This window comes from Apteryx mantelli, chromosome 8 (assembly GCF_036417845.1).
Source record: "Apteryx mantelli isolate bAptMan1 chromosome 8, bAptMan1.hap1, whole genome shotgun sequence".
Lineage (NCBI taxonomy): Eukaryota > Metazoa > Chordata > Aves > Apterygiformes > Apterygidae > Apteryx > Apteryx mantelli.
In genome coordinates, this window is record NC_089985.1 from 40,884,017 (window position 1) to 40,903,365 (window position 19,349).

At 42.6% G+C, this 19,349-nt stretch overlaps 1 protein-coding gene across 2 annotated transcripts in view; it reads right to left on the minus strand.

Annotated features, from left to right (window-relative positions):
• Positions 1-18,492, minus strand: part of JAK1 (Janus kinase 1) — a 67,481-nt gene extending 48,989 nt beyond the window's left edge. For both annotated transcript variants that reach the window (XM_067301361.1, XM_067301360.1), the window contains exons 1-2: positions 18,386-18,492; positions 10,672-10,844 (exon numbers count right to left, since the gene is read on the minus strand). The gene's annotated coding sequence lies outside the window, so the exon portion shown is untranslated. The remainder of the gene's footprint in view (positions 1-10,671; positions 10,845-18,385) is intronic.
• Positions 18,493-19,349: the final 857 nt, after the last annotated feature.

Here is a 19,349-nt window from a genome sequence, read left to right on the forward strand (position 1 = left end):
AGCCAATTAGTGAAAGCCAAATGAAGTTATTTAGAAGGGAGGTCTCAGAAGACAACCCAAGCTCTGGCAAAGAACAAGGATCATTCTGCCTCTCTTCGGTCATCAATAAGCAGCATCTGAACTTCAGCAGTTTTCTGATAACCGGGTGGGATGCTGGTTCTGCGCTAGCTTTTTTGACCACCCCCCCCCGTGCCCAGCCCTAGAGCCTGTGCTTGCTGCTTTTTCACTTACACGCACACAGTCATTCACTTGAAGAGTTATCACCTACTCCTTTTAGAGTACACACAGTGTCACTCAAACTCCAGATGTCTGCTGGAAACTGAGACAGCACACATCCTCCATGGTTTCATACTGCTTCTCCTACAGGACTTAGGAATATGGGACAGCTGTTACTTTAGGAAGGTCAGGCTGCCAACTGCTGTGGTTAGAGTCTAATATAATAGCTGTTTTCTGCTTGAAATAGAGAAACACCTTGATAGTCTTCTAGTATTTTGTTTTTTGTTTAATCACCTGAGACAACAGACATAACTGACAATTTAGTATTTAAGCACTGGCAGACTTTATCACAAGAAACTTGTTAGGCAGGAACACGGGAACGTCAAGAAACCCATAAATCAGTCCACTCCTCTGTTATCACTGACAAGAGAGACGTAAGCATTCCTCATGCGGTTACCTGAACTGATAATCTGAATAAAGCAGCATGGTGTTTCAAGGCACCATTCCAGCAATTATTATGGATTTTTAACCAATCCAAGTTCTAACAATTATTTTCATCAAGTTCTCTGCTGTCTCTACTGATTTTTCCACTATCCGCTCTAATTGTGAATGCTAAAGGCTTGATGTGGTGTGCTTGTCACAATCAATAGAGTTGCTGGTGCAAGTCATTTGTCAACCATGAGCTATACTCTAGTATCGCTCAACCAAGCAAGCTAAATATTTACGCTCAACTCATTCAATATGTTGGCCAAACATATATGCTATTTTTAACTGACTTGTTAAATAGGAGTAAATCTTGTATGTTTACCTTAGAGCTGTGCAGACACTGGTTCAAAAGTGGTAAGATGCCAGTGGCTTTAGTGTACAATTGTGAGCAGTGGAACTTTGTCCGTGTGTCCCCCCCTCCTTTTTCTTTTCTTTTTCTTTTTTTTTTTTTTTTTTAGGACTTTGGTTGGTTTTTGGATTTTAGTTTGTATTGCAGATTTCAGAATTATCCTATCACTGATGGCTTGGGTACAGAAGAATGTCTAAAGCTTGCCTTTACATTTATCCGTACCCAGATGGACATCACTGTGCTAAGTATCTGACATGAAGGTGTGCAAGGTATAGAATCTCACTCTGACCAGTTTCAGCCTGGTAGTCTAAATATTTTTCTGCCTAGAAAGTCATATGCCTCTTCCACTTTACCACTGCAATTTAACTCTTCTCCAAAATTCTGGTAGGCCTGAAGCATCTTATGTTTGTTTATGGGCCACAGATTTCTCTTTGTAGAAAACATTTGCTTGTCCAGTCCCCACAACTGCTATGTGGTAACTTGGTGGTCTTCCCTTTAACAATGAAAACATCCTCCTATGAGTCCTACACAATATCTGAAAGCTGGAGAAAAGAAAATCTTAGTTATATATAAACCACTTCTCAATTTCTGGTTTTGGCCAAGAGCAGTTTCATAAAAGTTCATGGCCAATCCTCACCATTCGTTTTTCAGGCCAGGTATAATTTTATTTCAGACCTTTAGAAGCATATAGCAGCAGACCCTTAGCACTTCTTAGCTGCAGCTCTCTTTCCCTCTCTCTCAATGCCTCTCTGGCAACAACAGCTTCAGATTTAGGGAAGTTACACTGCTGGTAAGAGTCAACATCCACAAATCAGCAGTTCTTGCTCTGTGCAAACTGAGGCTTCCATTTCTAGCTGAAGGCCCTCTCTGCTTTCCTGCCACCGACGAGTCCCAAGATATTAGCGTGTACACGCAATAAGACAGCCCTTCTTTCCAAGAGGTCAGTAACCAAAAGTTCTCTTGACTTCCACCGCTCAAGCAGGCCCAGTTTATTCAAAGTCAGCCAAAGAGCCTCTGATTTGAAGAGCTGTGACCTCAATCTCCCTCCCCAAGTGCCAAGACATAGCCCAAGTAATTTGGCTGTGCACTGGGAAGCATTTTCAGCTGCAAGAAAAGAATGCGACTTCCAACCAGCAGCTTGCTCTGCAGTGAACACCCCAACCTGGTGGTTGCAGTCTTCTGTGTAACACCTTGCCAAGAGGCGGGGAGAGGCAGCTGGAGACCTGCATAACAGCAAATCCACAAGCCACACTCTTGCACCTCCTTTGGCCCAACCCCAAATCCTCACTCAGCAGCAGTAAACAGGAAGCCACTGCTGAACTCCATGACATGCATGCGCACAAGCTCCTAAACTGCTCCCCCCTGCAAATACAGCTGTTTTCATCTGCAGAGAAGGGAACAGCTCCATCTGAATGCAAAGAAGGGAGTAAAGGCTGCACCTTACTGGTCATCACAGGAAGGAAGCATGCTGTTGTTCTGCAAAGTCACGTAGACTGCAAGCAGGGTTTTGCAACAGAAAAGCCATCACTTTTATATGCATTGTAGCTAAAACTCAGAAAGGTTTTTTTTAACAAATTAATTAATGTCCCTTATGAAATACACTTCCACCTCTAAATATTATGAAGGGCAAACAGCTCCCAACTCTAGCTACTCATTACCGCCCTGCCTTGCCTCTTCAGCTGTGCCACTGCTAGCTGCTCTGGTTCTAAGGTCAATGTCAATTTATCCATATGGGCCTGGAAATGATGATGATGATGTGAATACTGGACTGCAGTTCCTTGGAAAACTTCAGGAAGAACCAGCATTATGCCAAGACCTAAAGTATTAGAAGAAGCAGGACTGAAGACATCACTACACTTCAGTAACATAAGCTACTGCCATGAAAATGGTCTTTTAAGACCTTGCAGCTTTTCACTGCCTTTCCTGTAAAGGGCCTAGTACAGTAAATGTGAGTAAGCAAATATTAAAAATAGCTCAGCAGGGACACTCTCGTTCAATCGCTTTCAGTGGTGACTCAAACATGTATGACTCAGCCTGAGTATCTACTGCCATACCTACTTTCCCAGTGCTCACGGTAACACCTCTTTCTCTACATACTTGACAAAGCTGCTGCCGATCTTGGGACCTCCAACAAAAAGATATCTTGCCGGCTGTTTCAGTTTTCTTCCTGTCATACATGCCACAACATGAATCTCTCTCAGAAAGTCTCTCACAGGCAATTATCAAGCATCTCACTTTAGAAAATACTTTCTTACCCTCTCCCCCTCCTCGTTGTGGCCACAGAGAGTTACTGAGTTGCTCTCTAATATCATCTTCCTAGAAATCCGTATGCTCTGCAGACAAGCTTTCCAAATGCAGTGTCTCTCTGCAGTTATTCGCTCAAAGCACCCGATAAAACAGAAAAAAAACCCTTCTCAAGCACTTAGTCTTATTTACTGGACTTCACAGGAACCAGCAGTCGCATACAGGGAATTTCCATGTAGTTAAGTTCATAGCTTCTACACTTCAACTGTACATTTACGATCAAAACATCAAAAGAGAATAAAAAAGCCATTATGAAACCTTCATAACAGATGTAAAATTTAATTAAGACTAATCAAGATAATCAAATATCAATTACAATCTGTTTAATACTACAGATACTATATAGGTGGCAATATGTGATCCCTCATGCTTTATATACATGAATACTCCTCCAGAACTACTTATGTGCTTAAAAAAATATATATATATATACACACACATATACATACATACACACACACACCAAAGTCTTTGCCAGATTTGCAGTAATATCCCATAGCCCAAATAACTTGCTTTCAAAATTCATGCCGAAAAAGAGATCATAAACAAAATGACAAAAGGGAAGAAGAGAGACAGGTCAATGGTAGCAAAGCAACATCATATAGTAAATCAGCATGAATCTCCTTTACAGGTTATGTAAATTTTTTTTTATTGTGTCTTCATTTCTCACTGACAAAACAGCAGTTGCAAGTTTATTTGGGTGTTGATGTTTTCTTGGGATGTCAAGGAAAAGAAAATGCATGAGGAGAACCACTGATCTAAAACCTTAAAAAAAGCTGCTTGATATTTTAGAGAAGTCCCAAGTTGTGGAGTGCTGAATTTGCACTATTTTATTACACACCTTATGCATGAGTCAGAGTAACTTTTCCGCTATATCATACTTTTACCAGTCTTAGAAATTATCACTTTCTGCTTTTCTTTGCCAGGGCAAGCAGAACCTAACTACCTTTTTATTCTGAGTGTGTTCCAAAAAAAAAAAAAAAAAAAGAAGATAGGTAAGCGTTGTGCCTATTTACATAGCTATCAAATAGTATTTGTCTGCTTCCAAAATTAACAGTGATAAAGTCCCAGCCCAAACTGTCAAGTCAGAAAAACAGGAACTGTATGCTAGAATTAGGGCTTTCGTATTTCCCCTTTAGAACTTGATACCAGAACCAACGATACATTTTGCCTCTAAGAGGCCATGAGAGCCAAAATCTTCTGAAGTGGGGGGTGGGAACTTAAAGTCAAGCCTCTGCAGCAAAGATTTAGTTCTAATTTCAAATCAACAGCGCGTAACTTCACACAGTTTACTCCTTCTCATACTTTCATGAATGAGCAAACACAGGACAGTGAATACAGCTCAAACAGAAGGGCCACTAGAGGGGTCTTTCAGTGAAACCCCACCACCACTAAACTAGAAAGAGCTGGAGAAAGGCAAGTTTAAGGAAATCTGAAACACATCTCTACCCTGTTTTATAAACTGTGATGCACTTTTGTGTTTTACAACTACAATTCCAAAGCTTAGATTTCAAAGCTAAGGCCGGTGGAGGAAAGGAGCTTTTGGAAACAGGCAGCTGGGCGTTCCACGCTGTGCTCCAGGTCTGTAACCAGACAACGTGCAAATACCACAGTGCAACTCTTCTGGGGAAGAAATATTTAATTGTACTGTATAATACTTCCTACAAAATGATACTTCAAAAGCAGCTTTGGAGAATAAATCCGTCTGTTAAAGTGTGTGTACTTCTGTGGAAAATAACAAAAAAAAGAAAACCACGGTAGGTGCACAGTGCACAAGCTAACTACCAAGTGCACAGCCCGTAAAACAAACTCAGCACTCCAAGATGGCTACTTCAGCCTTAGCTCCAAATCCTTTTAACCATAAAAGTACTTCCTTTTTGTTTCCTTAAAAGCAACTCAGAAATTAAACTGTAAATTAACATGCAAGAATTCTAGCAACAAAATTTCTTTCAGATGTTATTATATTATTGGTTTGTGCTAGCATACAAATATCCCCAGACTCAAACTGCTCAGACAAGTTATGCTACAAAAGGCAATTCCTTATCATTTACAGAAGTATCTTGGCTTTTAGGCAGACTAGAATCTTCACTTCAGACTACTAGCCTACATCATTTTAATTGCCAGAAAGCTGCTTCCCATGGGGGGGGGGGGGCGGGGGGGAAATCAACTTAAACTTAAAATGCATCAACACTGAAAAGATTCTTAATGCTTGACTAGCTTAAGAGTTTAGTTAAAAAAAGACCAGACCATAAGAATACTTACGATTTGTAATCTAATCAACCGTTCCACAATTTGAAAGGTTTTCCTTTAAAGGGAATGAATATTTTAGGGAATATTAAGCAGATGTCAGTAACATTAAGCAAATCTCCGTATTGAAAGGTTGTTAATCAGAGAGCTCGGACACAGAGCAAGCTCAGAGAAATTAGTTGCAAGTGATCTCTATGAATTTTCTCCCCCCCCCCTTTTTTTAAACCTATCTGTAATTCCTAGAGTAACTGGGATATATCACTCTTCCATAAATTTTCTTAGGCAATCCAGGAATTATCACAAGAAGAGGAATTATCCTGCTTTTCAAACAGATAATAAAAATCTTTTGCAGTATCTTACAACTAGAAATCTGGCCATAATCAAGCTGTATTTCTTCTGATTTGAAGTTCTTTTATGCTGTGAAGTAATTTTTTTTTAATGGCTAAATGTACATAAATTGTACTCAACCAGAAATTATGGAGTTAACATTTTTGTACGTATGTGGTCTCTATGCATATGCAATAATTATTTTTAGTCTGCAAGGTTATTTGCAGTTAAAAACAGTCTCCTGCACTTCTCCATACCCTTCTAGAAAAAAAAATTTTTTCCTCATGTTTTAAAGGCAAATTAGCAGAACAGAAGGCAGTGTGCTGTCAGCCTGTAGATATTCAACAAGTCAGTAGCGCAGAAGTTGTTGCGCATCACAGTGTTATTAACAACCCAACGCAGAACAACCAACCAAGCGAACATCACCGCTGCATCTTCCTCACGGCTGTGCTGCAGGCTCCCATCACCGTTCATTCAGTGTCCTGTGGATTACACAGGTCAGACTCAAACCCCATCTATGAGTCTACGCCACTCTTAAATCCTTGCCACTTTCTGAGGCAGAACGTGTGGGAGGAAAGGGGAGATTTCAGTTCTCCCCACAATTTCCCTTCTGCCTTTCAAAATGCATCTTATGCCAACGTTCTGGGGGAGTTACGGGAGATCATTTTTGGACATATACTTAACGGTTTCTGTTCTGGCAGGATCTTCACCCAGGGGGAATCGAGGTGTTTACATGGTGCCAGTTCCACCTTTACATTGTCCCAGTCCTTTTATCAAGCTGAAGAATCTTAAGCAGAAAACAGATTCTCCACATTTGTCAGAGGAGTTCATGTACAATTTTAAGTGCATGATATCTATGGTTATGACATCCTTGAGCTTCTCATTTTCTGTTTTGTTACCAAGCTACTCGAAAGCTTATTAGCATCCGTTTGCTTCCAAGAAGCTCCTACAGCCTGACTTTATGGTGGTCAGTGTACAATTATCTCTTAACATTAATCTCTTGAAATCATGAAAGTCTAGTGAAACAACAATAAGAAAATATTCTCATGAACAAGTTCACCTGAAATTAAGAGAAACACAAAAAGCCCTTTCCACAAGATCACTATGAGCAGAATTCAATTCCTAACCCCTACAGAGACGATAGATATGCATATGTTACTATTTTGTTACCAATCATAATGAGGAATGCCAAGTAAACTCAGATGCAAGAGGATATTCAGAAAAAACAAACTGCTCTATACTTTTTATGTTTCTTTAATGATAATAGAAGACTTGATTTGTTAAGTGTTAAACACATCAGAAATACCAGACCACTTTTTTTTTTTTCTCTGCAAGAAACTGAGAGCTAATGGACTGTGACCAGAAGTCTCTGAAATCAGGGCAAAGGAGACTGGAAAAAGAATTTCTTTAGGCTTCTTTAAACTTTGTTTCTGCTAGCTGTTATCAGATATTTAACCTAGACTCCTGAAGAATACTTAGATGAAAAACTCTTTTCAAAGACTTGCCCTGTCATTTTAGTTAAGAATTACTGAAGTTTAACTGAGAACTATGGAAGCCAAAAAAAATTTTAAAATCTTGTAATTTTTTTTTCTGTTTACTATAACAAGAGAGCAAACAGATGTGGCAAGGGGAACAGAATAAGCATACCTTTTCTCTTTAACAGATATTCTAGTAACAAGCCATCCCTTATCAGCTACTATCATTTACTTAGTTTTTAGATGACTCAAACACAAAATTGTTTTTAGTCTGGCAAAAATTCCAATTACAGAATTTGAGTTTATTCTAAAAGAAATTTATATTTATTCATAAATTAAAAATACACATATCAAGGTGATAGTTCCATTAAATCACAACTTCTGTCTCAAAACTGTTTGGTGTACAAAGTAAAAGTATTATCTTCTTAAGCATAATGATCTATAGCATTATCAAAAAAGTTATGAAGATTACATTATGGTTTTCTTTGCATAAGTCCAGTGCCTTTGACTTAGAACAAGATCATAGCTGTAAAAGCGTTAATGTGCAAAATAAAAGGAGAGCAAATTACTGAGAAATTAACTGTATTGAGCTTCTCCCCCTTAAATTACTCTTGCTCACACATAAACAAACGAACAAAAAACCTTGTTTGTTTTTTCATTCATTTGTTTGTTTTCTCCTCAGGTCACAGCTTCTCGAAATGAAGAGGATCAAACACAAATCAGACCGGAAAAATATACCTCAGCTGTGAACTAAGAAAGCTTGATATGGAACTCAAGATTCAAAATCAAGACAGAATTCCACAACAGCATTTCAAAATCATCAGTTTATTGTAGAGTATTTAATAAAGAAAAACCAACACACTAGGGTTCTTCATAAGAAGCTACTGCCTAGCTGTGCACTGGTCCTCCTGAAGTCCAAAATATTTTCAAAACAGTTTTTCTACCTAGATCACTACACTAGCCTGAATTGCTAAGGAGGATACTAATAATTTACCTATGCTCGGTGTACTAACATATTTTTTAAAATTACATTGGCCATGAGCAGACATCTGTTATACAGATAGCAGAGCCGGCTGGAGATGTCACTGCCTACTTCGGTGGTTACCAGCCCACAGCTTTGCTGGCGAAAAAAGGAAGTGCATATGGTTCAGCTGCAGAGAGGGGAGGGAGGGCAGTAACTTCCAGCAGAAAGGGAGCAGTAAACACCTGGGGGATGGTAACATCTGAAGCAGTTTCTAAGGCAATCATGTACATGTATGCAAACTGCCTTGGCCTTGACTGCAGAACTCACACTGTTTAAGTTGCTTTAAAGATGTAAGCTGAAATATGTGTTAAGTCTTACTTTTAGCTGGAGCTGTGCAGAAAAGTTGTAGTTCTAACTTTTAAGCCTTTACCAGCTTCAGTGAAATTATCGGAAAGAGACAGTGGTTTTCATCTCAGCTGTATTTTAAAGGCTGTACTCACCACAAAGCCTGGCACCAATGCATTTCTTAAAATATACAATTTTTCCACTTCATTGATGTGCACTGATTTGTCTATGCTAAACTGAACTTGCTTGGAAATCTAACACTAAAATATAAATGGGAATTAATAGTATATATGCATATAAACAAGTACAGCAGTAACTGCTAGTTAAACTTCATTAACCAGCTAAGTAACAAAGACATAATGGATTGAAAAAGTCCTAAGTAACTTCATGCTTTCTCTGATGAAACAATTGCAAAGAGCAAAATGAGATAGTGCCAGCATAACAGAGGTGAAGCTTAAGTGTTATCCAGATTTGCCTCCCTAAAGAGCCAGAGTCATATCATAGATTTATAGGCTGGCAGGGCCTGCCCTCATCATCCAAAATGAATTCTCCAAGTGTACGGAGCAAGAGGGTGGTTCTATATAAGTGCTTTTCTGCATGCTAAATGACGCATAAAACCCTGACGTCAGTAAATACCATGATGCAAGTGAATTTTAGAGAAGACTATTTCATGTACGCTGGGCGACATGAAGAAGTCAAACTGCTTCCACTTCAAAGCATACTAGTATTTCTTAAGAAGGTTTTGCACAACACAAAGCATTCGAGTTAATGTATCCCTGTGGAAAGGATGGGAGGGAGTTGACGGGAAGTCTTCTAAGTTGGAACAGGTATCCATCAGTGTGCTAGCTGCACAACTGGGGAAGGTGACATGCTATAACAAGAGTACCTGAAGACAGCACTGCTATGATTTGCAACATGAAACCATGGCCTCGCTTATACCCCTGCAGCACTGGACTTCCCTGCTCCTCCCTGCAGACATTGCACAAGCTAAGAAAAAAGCTGGCTCTTTTTCCTCTTGATTCAACAGCTAACTTGTAAAAACCTGGAGACATCAAACACCTTGTTTTTATTGCAAGGTACTTTCAATGAATACCAACAAAGAACAAAGTTAATCTGTACAAAGCTAACAACTGGCATCTTAGGTTTTAGTTGTTTCAAGTTGTGTTCAACATACGCTGAGAATCCAGGATTTAAAAGGTGCTTTTTCTTCCTAAATAAAGTGAGCCCTTTGTTTGTTGATGCACCGTGTTCATACACATTTAACTTGCCTGCATTGTAAGACACATGGACAGGAAGTTGGAACGACTGTAGAAGCAGCAGGATTCTTTTTAACTTGGCAGAAGACAGTTATGTTACCAAAATGAAGCCTTCTTTAGCCAATTCTCTCTACATATCCCTTCACTTCCCGACTGTGTTTTTACAGTGAATTCAAACTCATTCTCTCCTATATTAATCAATGCCATACTTTCAAGAACAGTATCTATGGCCATAAATTACTACCGAAACAAGTGCTGGTATACAGAATGCAAGGCGTTTGTTTTCAGAGATGCTTGGTGATAAGAAGTAGTTCCAAATCCACAGGCTGACATGCTTATGCCAGTGACTTGCACCCTATGTAGAGACTTGTTTTGTATCATCAAGGAACAGAACTTCTGACTATCTTTCACAAAGGCAAAGATACAATAGTGTTAACAGAAGCAGAAATTTTCTTGTCAGTAAACAGATATGACCTTACCAAAAATGGGCATCAGCCAGACTCATTTTTTCTGATCTACAAGCATTTTACAGAATCTGGGTGAACTTTGACTATTCCCTGTCTTTCAGAGATTGAGTTAAGAGATTTTCTGAAAACCCATACATAGCAGTCAAATAAAATACAATTAAGCTATTCTCTGCCTAGAGCACGCACTGATGTTTCTAAGAGAAAAACACTTAGTTACAAAGTCATGATGTCATACCAGTATTTCAGAAGAATCTGGTGTCCATTACGGCCTGCAGACCACTCTAATGGTCCTTAGCATCAGAAGTGGTGGGAGAGCAAGTTTTGGAATTGCAGTTATTACTTTACTAATGAAGTCGAATGCATCTATCTTGCTTCGGCTCAAGTCCTCGAGGTAGCGAATGCCATGAACTGTGAGGGAGGAAAAAGATCAGATCTTGAATTAACGGGGTTACAACTACTAGAAGTTTCCACTAGAAAACCACAGGAATGGGGGGAAGGGAGAGGTCAAGGGGCCTTCATCCTCAGGGTGCTACTGAACATCCCATTACTAACCCAGAAGTCCCTCAAATGGTGGGAATACAAAGTAAAGACAATGCAGTCTGCTTAGCCAACATAGCCAAATGCAAAGCTCTAGGAGCAGGAAAGAGGAACACAGGGCACACCTGAGCAGCTGAAATGTATCAGAAAACCCAGTTATTCTGGGATGATCAAAGCAGAAAAGTAACTGAGTTTGAGTTCCCAGTGTGATGGCAGAGGAGGCAGATTGCATCCATGGCTGCACACAGAAAGGCAGCGACCCTTTGGGTTGTTCTGGTGCACATACTCTAAAAGCATCCAAAAAGTGAAAAGGTTGCAAAAAAGTGCAAAAAAAAAAATCCGCAGCAAGATGAGCTCAAAAAGCTTGATTTGTAACTTCAATGTAAGCACTACCATGGGAAAAAGGCTGCATATACTAAATGGATCTTTAGTGGAGAAATAAGAAATAGAGGGCAGAAGACGAAAGCATTCAAATTAAAAAAAAAAAACAAAACACAGTTTAATACAAATGCGACACAAAACAATGGAAAAAAACAAGGAGGAAAACAGCATTTTTCATCCTTTGCTTTCAAACAAGAACAGACAACTCCTGTAGAACAAAGTGCTCCATGATACATTTACAGAGCTGTAAAAGGGAACAACAGCAGCTCACGCACACAGGTCAGGCTACCTGTTTTAACTGGCTGGTTCCTCTTGAACTTTTAAACTCTCTAAATACATGGGCTCTGACAATTTCAAAGTTATTAGTGTTTGTTTTGCTGTACTTTGAGGAAAACTGAAATACAGAAGCATTCAGAAAGTGAAAGGTTATTTCTTGTGCATCATCAGTAAACATGAAAAACCTGGAGCATACATGAAAACTGTATAAAGTAAACTGCAAAAGTCAGCTTGTAATTGCTGCTGATCAAAGTCTCAGAACTGAGGGTGACCATTCCCTCCTTCCATGCAGACTACTAATGTAAGATGTGACACAGAAGTGACTGAAACACGCTGGGTTCCTTTACAATGGCATCCACTGCCACAGCTCAACATCCTAGGGATGAACAGCGACCCATGCAAAACAGCAGATTAAAATACGAAAGGATGAGCCTAACACAACACTTGAGCTAGATATGGTACCTCTTACACTTTTTTTTTTTAATAACAACTGATGCCCCACAAACTAATGCAACTTTATCAAAAAACAAAAACCTGCTTTGAATTTGTTGTTAAACTCTAGTAAGTAAAAACCAGAGCAGTGCAAAGACAGAGGTACTTGTGGATGGCAAGCAACAGGAAGTTATTTAGACTGCACAGGTGCCAAGGCTTTTAAAGTTTGTTTTGTTTAATGTACTGCTTTCTGCCATTAGCGTCTCAAAATGAGTATAAAAGCTGGTTCTGCCAAATTCATTTCCCGCAAAACTGCATCCAAATACAAATTTCTTGCATGTGTTCCCTCTCCTCCCTCCCTCCGCTTTCCAAGTCACAGATCTAGTACAATCTGCTTCATTTTCTTTATCTGAAAAACTAGAAGGCTTACTTCTTTCCTTCCTTCTGACACAAAGTATGTGAAGTTGCTCCCAGAACTGCTGTATCCAGCCCGCCCTTAGGCATGGTAGTCCTTACAGCAGTGTTAGGAGGTTGTGATGATGGGAATCTTGAAGCAAGGAGGAGAGCGTGATGACCACAAAACTTGTGAAACCAAGATCCACAGAGGCAAGGAACTGTGACTTCACATGTGTGGAGTGTGGAATAACTCTCAGTCAAAAATCTGATACCGGAGAATACCCTTTATCTAGGGGACAAGAGTACTTTGCTTGTCAAAAGCTCAATTTAAAATACACAATGTCCTATATTTGAGACCTCAAGGATGAGCAGCTGTCAGATCTGGTTTACCCTGGCATTCCTGCTACTCCCCAAACAAACCACTAAGAAATGAGGGGGAGGGAGGAGGGATGGCAAACTCTTACAGACCTGAAATAAATACTGTATCAATAGATGCTCACTTTGCTTTACAAATTAAGTCCAATCTCGGAATAAAGTGCAACACTAACAATGATCCAAGTCTCTACAGAAGACCATGAGCCAACAGCTCTGATATTTCAAAGGCTGAAGTTTTCAGACCCTTTATATTACTCTACAAGCACCTACATAAACAAAAATCTTCAAAGCTCTTCAGCAGAGAGCTGTTGCCATCCCTTCATTTCATATACTAGTTGTGAGACTAGCTAATGCAGGAGGTTTTCTCTCATTTGAAATAGTGGCCACTGGAACAGAGATCTACAAGAAGTCAGCAAGCCATTTCCACAGGAGGAAATAACAGATGTCTGTAGCACTCACTCCTTATTTACAACCAAAAAACATTCAATATTTTCACCTGCAAGCAGCTGTTTGCCATGCCACCTGGGAGTTATTCAAGGAAGGCAATTACTGCTGAACACGAATTTTTTCCTGTTCACAACATCAAAAGTCAATATTATCTCAATCTCAACTTCCAGCCAGCAAAAATTAAGCAGTTTAAAAGATCTAGTTAGAACTGGAAGATCAACAAGCTCATTTTGATAAAATATGCACCAGATCAAAGGGCAGTTATTAAGACTACCACTAATTAATTTAAGTATTTCCACACCCTGTTAAGTTACAAGGAGGCCACCTGATGGGCGATCCAGCCTGCTCCACCTTAGAACAGCTGGAAGTGACAGGAGACAAAGCTTGTAAGGAACAGTCTCCAAAACTGCTAACAGCTTGCACTACGTTAGTATAGAGGTGCCACAACAAGTCAGGATCCCTCTCAGATCCACGCTACAAAAAAAGAGAGTTTGTACACTCCTCAAACAGTGGTAGGCAAACCTCCCTTTAGGAGCTTTCTACCAGATGTATAAAGAGCAGTTATCACTTATATTTTGTGTTCAAAGGGAGTTAATCCTTTGAGGGTTGGGGAGGGAATTATGCATTTCCAGGAAGAGAGCAGGGAAAGAAACATGTTGCAGGTATTGACAGGTTGTTTGGCCCAAGTCAGGACTGGTTCAGTGTCGCAGCTATCAAAACAAAGGACTCAACTCAACCCAAGACCCAGCAACCCCCTGAAGGCTGCATAATATACATAGCCATCCGCAGACTGACTCCTTACCTTCCTGAACTCCTTCCCCAGTGCACATATAGACAACCTAAGTCCTGACTCGAGGTAAATCTTACATGCTTCAAAAGGCAGAGAAAGGCCTTTTTGGTGCAGCATTAAACACTGATTTTATTCAGTTTAACAGCAGACCCTCCTTTAGGTAACAGACTAGGTTCAAAGGAGCAGAACGCCAATACTTCACAGAGCAAAGCTATCAAATACGTGGATTTATTATGGATGGGTTTCCCTAAGCCAGTCACCGTGTAGAGCTTGTTCTTTCCTAGCAACTCCTTTTTGCTGCTTTGGAAGCTCAGGAGCTAGATCAGAAAACCAACTTGGTATTTCAGGAACGCTGAGCCACTTAGTCCAATGCAAATGATTTTTCTGTTCTTTGGTAGCTATTAGTGCACTTCCTTAGACTCTTAACTCTAACTTTAGGCAGGTTCCTCCACAAACTTAAACTCCAGTTTGCTTATTCACAAGCTTCCAGTTTTTCTCCTTTTATCCTTTTTTTAAATCTGTTTTCACATTCTGCAAGAAAAATCTAACAGAACAATTTTATGGGGCAGCTATTCTAAAGCATTAAGTACAAATAATCATGATCATATAGCATGCAGAGAACCATATGTCACTGCTGATATCAAATAATTCACACAGTGTCAGAGGGCAGTAAAAGGTAAAGATATGCAAGGTAAGAGATGGAGGCTACACTTTTCCAAGTAGAAGCTGTTCTTCCAGTTTCCTGCAGCTCTGTTTTTCCGTCAGTTATATAACTTAAATCAGCTCGGGGTTGGGGGGGGATTATTTTCGTCAGCAGAACTGTATGAAGTTTCGTAAATCATTCAGCTATCCTGATCATGAACAAGAAAATGTCATGACTTGTTCCCTAAAAATCCACCTGCTCTGAAAAGGCCAGAACTTTAAAAACCACTAAATCACACTTCCTCACTTCCCCCTCGCCCTCCAATTTCAATCAAGAGAAATTTCTTTCAAGTTGCCCAAGAAAAGCACCACCAACTTTATTCCCAGTAACCTAGTACTTTTTTTATATTATTTTGGTTCTTTGGACAGATCAGGTGAATGGGGAAAATGCAGAACACTGGTGGCATACCTAAAGTGCTGCCAAAGACATCATGTAAGTGAGCAAAATCATCTTTCTCTAGTCTGTCACTTCATGTATTCTAGTGATATTTTAACAATAAATGAAAGTTACAATTTAGCTGCCAAACATCCCAAATGTTCTTCTGATATTCCACTTTCCTTCTTGATGAGATTCAAACATTTCTGTTTCATCCAACTAGCAAAAGAGTGGTATCAGCCCTTGAAAAAGCTTTCTTTGAAAAAAGCAGGCTGTAAGTATTAACTGACTGAATCACGCGCTGAACACTAAAAGCAATTTTCTATCAATTCGACAAGTGTTTGCTATTATCAATACCTGAAATCTAATTGCATCCTAAGTACTTTAGAGATTTGGAGCAACTGAGTGTGTTTACAGGAATAATGTCTCATCTTTAAGAAACTGCAAATTGTTGGACAGGCTACAAAACAAAGACTTGAGCACTGCCAGCTCATCATTCAGGAGAATAACATTATTTTATTAACTACTGGTGGACATGAGACAATTCAGGAACCAAGACCAAACTCAGTCTAAGCTTTAGTCTAAGCATGATTTCTGGTTCGTGGGTTCTTTTAACGACCATTTACAGATCTAAACACAAATCAATCTTAAGGGTTTGCTGTTATAAGTTTTAACTTTTCAAAATAATCCAAACACCTTCCTCTTCATGTAAACACACAGAGCAGCTCTTTCTTGTGCAATCCACGCCCAACACAGCGTACAGATTCAAGGGTTCTCTATTTGGCTTTGGGCTGTATTTTGAACCTTTCTTGCTTGTATCAAATCAGGCAGCAGCAAGATGCCAAGACATCTGAGGCCTGTTCTGATGGGGGGGGGGGAGGAAGCACTTCATCTCTAAGTCAGGGAAGGATGGGGAGGTATGTGGTGGGAAAGAGGTGAGCAGGCATCACTGTCAGGATACTACCTAAGAAAATGAAGATTTTTCCCTTCTGAGCAAGAGGGAAGTTTATTTCTGTGGATTCAGGCTTTTATTTGCAAGACTAAAGTATTCTAGAAGTGTCAGTCTAAAGCCACCAAATGAGCATCACAAAGAACCCTGAATTACTTCCAGCCTCTCAAGACATGAGGTAAAAGAGTTAAAGCAATTTTAAATTGTGGACTCTATCTACCTAAGAAAATCTGAGTTACGAAGGTATGTTGATCTCATTCCAGTGACTCAGTTAAGCTGCATTTTTGCTTTTTACTTTGCAATTCATAAGTTTACTTTCCAAAGCTTTTATATTAGATATTCTCTACAGATTTTGCTTCCCACATTTTTTTTTAATAACTCATTGGGCAGACGTATGAATTTGTACATATTAAAACCGCATAGTCATGAACAGTTCTATATTTACAGAATCTACTCCTCAAAAGAGGCTAGTTCAAAATTAAATCTAAAAGACTTTTTTCATGCAGAGGCTTCCAAAAGTTAATGAAGTTATATTTGTTCCAGTTCTGTGTTCATACTCTTCAGCAAATTTAAGTCACTCACTCTGGCTACCCACAGATTTTTTCTTCACTCGCTCGTCACACCTAACATTTCCCAAAGGGCAAATGCTCGCAGTTTTGCTCTGTAAAGCATAGAAAATTCTCTGTTCCACTGGGTTTGGGGTCAAATAGCTTGCAGATACTGCAAAATGAGATATATAAGGGCAACTGAATCATTATTGATATATTTATTTATCTATTATTTAGAAATGCTTCTAAAATTTGCCTGTGATCACTGCATAATTTTTAACACTGCAAATGACATTAAGAGCCTGATCCGATCTGTTGTTCACTAAGACTTAGCAGCACACTCTTAATCTGCTTTGAATCTCAAAGCACCTGTCATATAATGTCACCTAGCGCAAGCTGAGTTCAAGGTGCAACTTCCTGTATATTTTAAAAACAAGTGCCAGAAGGAAATGCCTACCACTCACCATATATGGCCAAATAGAACTTAACACACAGTGTGCCCTGGTGATTAGAGCGGTACCAGTGCGCATACATTTCTGCCCGAAAATAATCTCAAACAATCTTTTGCAAGCGAGAGTTAAACTGACTTAATTGGAGGTTAAATTTAAACACTGACGCAGGTTTGAATCTTTTTTTCTCGTTCCCCCCAAAACTTTCTTGGGCAAAAGTTATCTGTCCTCCAGGTCGCTACGCCTTAAGCGACACCCTCGTATCTCTGCTCAGGCAGAGCGATCCCCCCCCCCCGGTAGCCAAACACCCCCCCCCACCACCCTCCTTTCGAGCGCAGGGCTCAGTGTCCATTTAAACCGAGCAGAGTCCGAGCTCTCCCAGCGCACTGAGCGACTGCCATGTTGTCTTCGCGCCTTAACCTACACGCTCAAGCAGTGGGGCTGACATGTTTCACGTTTTTATTCCCTGGCTCTCCCAATACACGAGCCTTCTACACGTATTTTGGAAAAATCCTAACTCAGGAGGGATATGCAAGCAATACAGCAACCACTGTTCCCCCCCCCCCCCCCCGTATAGCAGAATTAGGTACTTTTTTAATATTATATTTAAGGTGTTTGGAGAAGGCAGAAAATCAGGCACAACTTGCCAGCTGACACCCGTCCTTGCTTCACATCTCGGCTTGTCCTTTTAGCTAATATATATCCCCAAAAGGTACCAGCACGACGGCCGTTACCACCGTTGGGAAAGGGGCACCTACACGGGGCTCTGGGAAAAAAAAGTCCAGGAAAGTGTCGCTCTCCCCGATGGACAGCAAACTAGAAGCTGGATCCCCTCTGCTCTTGCGAGCCTTTAAGTGGCGCAATCAGGCACACAAGCGCAAGTCAGCAGCGCTGCAAAGGGGAAGCGCTCACGGGGACAACCGGGAAATCCCGATGAGTTAACGGGGAAAGCTGCGCTCGCCTGCCAGGCTCCGGGGATTTCGCCGAGACTTGCTCGCTGCCGCCAGCGCGCCAGCGCCGGGCCGGGGCCGCTTCGTTCCCACCACCGACACAGCGCCGCTTCCTGCTGCCGCCCCTCAGCCCCGCCAACCGCCCCGCGGAGGGAAGCCGGGCGCCATCGCCAGCCCCGCGCCGCGCTGAGGCGAGGGGAGCGCGGGCTGCGGCCGGGCGGGGCCGCCGGGGAACCACCGCCGCCGCCATGTCGCGGGGCGCCCGCGGCCTTCCCGCCGCACCCGGAGCCCCCCTCCCCGCTCTGCCCCCGTCCCCTTCCCGCCGCCCCGGCTCCACTCACCGCTTCCGTGGTGGCGAGGCGGGCGGAGGGCAGCCGGGCAGCTCAGCCGCTGCCCCGCATGGCCGCGGAGCGCGAGGGGCGCTGCGGGGGGCGGGCGGCAGCGGAGCCGGCGGGCGCTCGGCGACGGCGGCAGCAGCGCGGCGGCCCCAGCTCAGCGGCGGCGGCGGCACCCGCCAGCGGAGCATGCGCGGGCCGCGACGCGACGCGATGCGCCCGGGGGCGGGGGCGGTGCCTCGCTGCCGCCCGCCCCTCCGCGGCGGGGGAGCCTTGGGGGGGGAAGTAACGACGGTGGCGGACCCTTGCGCCGCGCCGGTTTGCTACCCTGAGGGGCGGGCGCCTCGGGGGGTTAATGGCGGTGGGGGGCAGGGTGGAGCCGCCATTTCGTGCCTGTGGTGGGCGGGGGTCGCTCCTTCCCGCCCTGAGGGGAGGGCGCCGCGGGGGGTTAAAGGGGGCAGGGGCCGCCCTGAGGGGAGGGCGCCTCGGGGGGTTAAAGGGGGCAGGGGCCGCCCTGAGGGGAGGGCGCCTCGGGGGGTTAATGGCGGCGGGGGGGCAAGGTGGAGTCGCCATTTCGTGCCTGCGGTGGGCGGGGGTCGCTCCTTCCCGCCCTGAGGGGAGGGCGCTGTGGGGGGTTAATGGGGGCAGGGGCCGCCCTGAGGGGAGGGCGCCTCGGGGGGTTAATGGCGGCGGGGGGCAGGGGGGAGCCGCCATTTCGTGCCTGTGGCAGGCGGGGGTCGCCCCTTACTGCCCTGAGGAGAGGGCGCCGCGGGGGGTTAATGGCGGCAGGGGCCACCCTGAGGGGTGGGTGCCTCGAGGGGGTTAATGGCGGGGGGAGCCGCCATTTTGTGCCTGTGGCAGGCGGGGGTCGCTCCTTCCCGCCCTGAGGGGAGGGCGCCGCGGGGGGTTAAAGGGGGCAGGGGCCGCCCTGAGGGGAGGGCGCCTCGGGGGGTTAATGGCGGCGGGGGGG